The sequence below is a fragment of the Taeniopygia guttata genome, chromosome 4 (genome assembly GCF_048771995.1).
Source record: "Taeniopygia guttata chromosome 4, bTaeGut7.mat, whole genome shotgun sequence".
Classification (NCBI taxonomy): Eukaryota; Metazoa; Chordata; class Aves; order Passeriformes; family Estrildidae; genus Taeniopygia; species Taeniopygia guttata.
Window position 1 is genome coordinate 4,577,690 of NC_133028.1, and position 5,375 is coordinate 4,583,064.

A 5,375-nucleotide genomic window follows, 5' to 3' on the forward strand; every position below is an offset into this window, starting at 1 on the left:
TGTTTTTGCTTTAAGACCAATGGAATTAATATTCATGATATTCTCTAAACAAGAGAGAGATGTTTTTAAATAAAGATCATTCTTTGCCTTCTGAAGATGGAGTCTCTTCATTCCCATCCTTGCCTCAACAGCAACGTGCTATTTGTGAGAAGAGGAGGAAATATCATGGGAATTTTATGGTTTCTAAGGCACAAACTTCTTTTGGACTTCCCTGATGGCTCACAGACTCAAGAGGGAAAAGGATTATATTGGTGTTCCTCAGTGTGACAAAGGACAGATTCCTCACCGTGCTGTAGAGAAATGCTGTCACCCTTCTGGTAATAAATTGCCATGATTTAAACTTAGCAGAGCAGGACTCTCCAAGCCTTAATGGAGAGTGTGTAGGGTTGATGCAGGAGCCATATGCAGAGCCATCACAGCCTGACCTCTCTTGTCACAACAGCAGTGGGCTTTGATTGCACCCTGCACACTCCAGACGTATTTTTCTCCCTGTCCCGCTCCCTGCCAGATCTGGACTCCAGAGATGCTGAATGTCACCACACATTTTAGCTCACGACAGCAGGCTGAGGACAGCAATGTGGAAAGGGGATGTAAAACCTGCTTTAAAATACTTTCATGGATGGAAAAAAAAGGAGTGGCTTGGTTAGAGGAAAAGGAGTGTTTGTGTCTCTGGGGCTGGATGAGCTCCAGCACTTCTCATGGCTGCAGACTACTACAGACAGATGGGTGCCCAGTGACCCATCCCAGATGGTGCTGGGCTGGAGCTCACCTCTAGGTCAGGGGTGGCTCCGTGTGGTGGAAAAATCTCTCCTCCAACCCGAGCTTCCAAAGAAGACTCAGTATTCTTCTGTTGTCCGTCTCAAGGCAGTTTATTGCAAGTTATCTAAAAGATTTTCTCCTGGGGCTGCTGTGGTTTGCTCACAGCTCAGGCAGAGGCACACACACACCCTGACATCCTCTCTGACTCCCGACTGCTTCCTCTCTCCTTCTCTCCCACCTCGCCCAGGGCTGCTGCTGTCTTTTATATGGTACATTACGTGTTACATGTTTACAGTTTTTCCCCAATGCCTATTGCCTATATTAAATGGTGCCTTTCTACTCTAAACCAGTCTGTGAATGCCAACATCACCAAGAACATGGAGGGAAGGAAGAAGAAAGAGGGAGGACAGGGCACGCCCAAATCCCTGCATCTTAAAACTTCTGACCCCCATGTACAAAACTAAAACCCCCCTGTACAGCACTCAAAAATTCTTCCCTCTACTTTGTGACTACATCTACTCTAAACTTTTGTGACTTCTTGTTCTTCCTTCAAGTAAATCATTCCATGGTTCAAATCCAAAATCACAGCTGTTTCCAGCTGCCTGCCAGGGTCTCAAATGCTTCTGACCTGGATCTGGAACATCTAAAAATGTCTGAGGGACATTTTGAGTTCCAACAGTGCTGGGCTCCATCAGCCTCATGGACAGGTATCTGTGTACAGCTGGTGCTGATTGGCATCTTTGCACAGTCTGGACAGAGGAACCGAGGTCTGAGCCACCTGCAGAGATTGAGCTGTCCTCTCACCCCCCTGCAACAAGGCTGAAACCAGCTGGCAAGGAAATCTTCCCTTATATGATGCCTAAATATGAATTTTATACCTTGTGTTTCTGATATCTTCCCTGGGTTATAGACCCTTCAGAAAATATGGTGAATTTTATGTTTTTGCAAAAGCTTCACAGACTTTCCAGTAATGTATATATGTATATTTATTAATGAGGCAGCTCTGAGAGATTCAGAGTTACAACTGGTTGAGTTTTATAATTAACTCTCAATTCTACTTTGTATATTTCGAAAAGAAAACCCAGCATATCCTCATTGTATTGGCATGGGAAAAAAAGCACACAAAATCCCCCAACTAATCAACCAACTCCTAAACCCCACCAAAAGTAGTGTTTTTAAAGTATTTATAAAGTATTTTCATATACTTTACCTTAATCCGCCTGTTAGGAAGGAAACTGTTAATGGAGAAATTTTGCATTAAATGTCAGACTGTTTTTGACACAGACAAAATCAGTACTGAAGAAACACAGATTATTATCTGAGTGACGAGTAGAAGATGTGTGGCAGCCAGAATAGATTTGACATGAACAAATCATGTCAAACCAATCTAAACTCCTTCTGTGACAAGCCAACAGACTTTGTGGATGGAGAGGAGCAATGGATATCAAGAATCTTGGCTTTAGAAATGCTTTTGATGTGTTCTCAGATGGAACTTTCACAATTAACCAAGATCTAGATAAAACTAACAGGTAAAAAAATAAAAATTAGTAACTGCAGTCTATGAAGAGATGCTGATGGGAAGAGACACTAAAGGAGGTCCTGCAATGATCTCTCCCAGGTCAGTCTCTGTCAGTGTTTTTGTTAAATCTAATGAGCCAGACACAGGAAACATATTTTGGAAGACAGGCTTAGAATTCAAATCCTCAGAGATGCAAACAGATAAAAATGAAATTCAATTAATTTCATGGGGACAAATGTAATATTTTACATGCAGGTGGGAGTAATTAACTTCACAGACAGAAATCAGGGAACAATCAGCAATTCTAAAGTCAGCCTTGAGATTAAGGCTGATCACAAGTGGAAAGCAAGGCAATGATGATGGGCTGCTGCAGGTACCTTCCTTTTTACTCACCAGCAACTCACAGGGATTTAGCTGAGCTCATCTTTGAACAGGACACTCCTGGAGAAAGGAGGAGCAATTAGAGTCTGTAGGAGAGCCATGAAAAATCTGAGCTGGGGGAAAAAAGCTGATAGAAAATGACTAAACATGTTTTTTTAGTGCGAAGAGATGATGGAGAGAGCAGATTTTAATTAAAAAAGAGGTTTCTGTTTAATGAATTCTTCATGGGTATAAGCTGTAGCAAAACAGATTCATTTAGATTAGAGGAATATATTTCTAGCAGTGTGGAGAGGCAGCATATTTTTAATGATTTTCTTCTGGGTAGTATCATGGCTGTCCTTCTGCACATTGACTTCTGTTGGTCCTCAGTCCCTGAGTGGTTCATGAGGTTGGGACACCCAGCTGGAGAACCCAACCAGGGATTTCACAGCTTGGTTTTTGTAAAAAGCCTATGGGTGAGCCAGATTTACCTGTGGACAGCACTTCTGCAGCAAAGTTCTGTACTTCTGATATACTTCTGTACTTCTCTATCTCAGAGTACCACTCAAGTCAGCATGGCTGTGCTCATGTATTTTAGGCTCATTCCAGGTGTTTAGGCTCCTTAAAGATATCTCAGGAATCAATTCTTTCTTTTTAACTGTAGAACTAATGCATATTAGTGCTGTCCATGGCATGTGGTCTTAAAGCAGGCACGACTCACACACACATTTTGTTTGTTTCAAGAGCAAAATCAGCTTGAACAGAGAGCTGAACATAGGGGGAAAAGCAAAAAGATGGTGAAATTAAGTGAAAATGGAGTGAGGAATTATTGAAATTGTTGAATGAGGTTGAGACAGTAACACAGAAGGATTTAAATAGTGCAGTGACTTTAAGAAAGGTGTGTGAAAATGTACAGACAGTGATGATCTGCCAGGCTAATCTTGTTCCCACCTCTTACTTGCACTCACGTGTCACATCCCACCTTCAACCAGGTTAATGTTACCTGGTGAATTCCCAAACAGGTCTCACAAGGGTCAGCCAGGTTTGGGAAGTGTTGGAGTCCTGCAGTGATGGTGACAGATGAGCACACTCTTGAATTGAAACATCTTCAGTTGTGGGATAGCTAATCTCACACTTCTGCACAGTATTTAATATATTCTGTTCACAGAAGAGAAGGGATGTGCTTTTAATGAAGCAAAAATGTCAAAAATCCAACATTGAAATACTATCTTAGGTGTGGCTGAAAGTGTAAAAAAATACTGGTGAGAGGACCATGTCAAATTATATCAAGGTTTTTGTGGGAACCCAGGGCAAGGGGAATATCCCCCTGCCTGCCCTGGGGTGTCCTGACTCCCAGGAAAACACTGACTTTGACCCTCATTCATGGAGAAAACTTCCAAAGCCTCAAGGTAAACTAGAAACCACAAAAGTGTGAAATAGATTGCAGAGATTGTAGATAGTTGTGTAGTATGTCACATGGGTGAGAAATTTAGGTTTTAGGATTTTTAGTATGTTATAGGTGGGTTCAAGATGGAGGATAGAGGGTGTTGTCTTGATTTCCCTTCTTTCTTCTTCCTCTTTCTTCTTGTAATTGGGTAAAAAAATCTGTATTGTGGGTCTTTAGGAGTCAGTTATTGGGTGAGAAAAGAAAAATTTTGGTGTCACTTCTTAATTGGGTAGTTTAGTTTTTGATTAGACTTAAAAAGGCCTCGCAGCACGAGGTTGTTGGTAATTTTTGTGATGTTTTCCAGCATGCAAGGTCTGGGTGCAGACAGTGTGCTGAAGTTTTGATAAGATAACAATAAACAGAAGATGAAGACCGAGAAAGTCCAATGTGTCTCTCGTTCCTGACACAGAACTGCTCCAGGAGGGCCTCCCCTGCCAGGGAAGCCCCCAGGGAGTTGCCCAACTTGGGGCCCACAAAATCACAGGTTTTCTTACAGTATTTATTCCAAATAAAAATGGAAAATCATGAAGGGTATGAAGCTACTTCTGATTTTTCTCTCTGATAGAAAAAACCCAACCCCAAACCCACATTACAGATAACCCCTGCAGTCAGAATGGTGGAATAGTGCCAGAGAGGTGGAGAAGGGGAGGGCAGATGTTACTTAATTGCTTGACTCAAGGAGCTTTCAGGCCACTTTTCAGGCTTTAGGCACCTAAATGCAAAGTCTGCATTAAAATATAATCACTGCAATTTACAAATGTAGCTGCTGTATCTGCAAGCCATGGTGAGTGAGGAGATCCTGGCACTTCTCTGGAGCCTTGTGGAGCTCGTGGTGGAAGCTCTGAGTGCACGGAGAGAAAACAGTGATGCTGTAACTGAGATGAGTTATCCAGTGTGGATTCTCAGCTGAAGTTCATTTCTGTCTCTCTCCCCTCCTCCTTATCTACCTAAAAAGATCCCTTCCTTCCTACCTACCTTAGCTGTTTGCTTGTTCGTTGTGCTTGTTCGCTTATTGGGCTTAAACCACATCACATCTAAGTCCAAGAAATTTTCTTTTCACAATTTCAATATAAAATCAAGTCCATTACTTTCATAGAACTCAAGCAATTATTTAAATTTATAAATGTATTTTTATGTGTTATCGGTCACTTCCCTCTAAATGCCTACAAATTGTGGCTTTTTGTCAGTCACAATTTGTGTTCTCTCAATGAATAAAGTCTCAGTAAAGGACATACCTGCATTTTTCTGGCACATTGGCCATCTCTAACCATCTCACACTGCAATCAGACT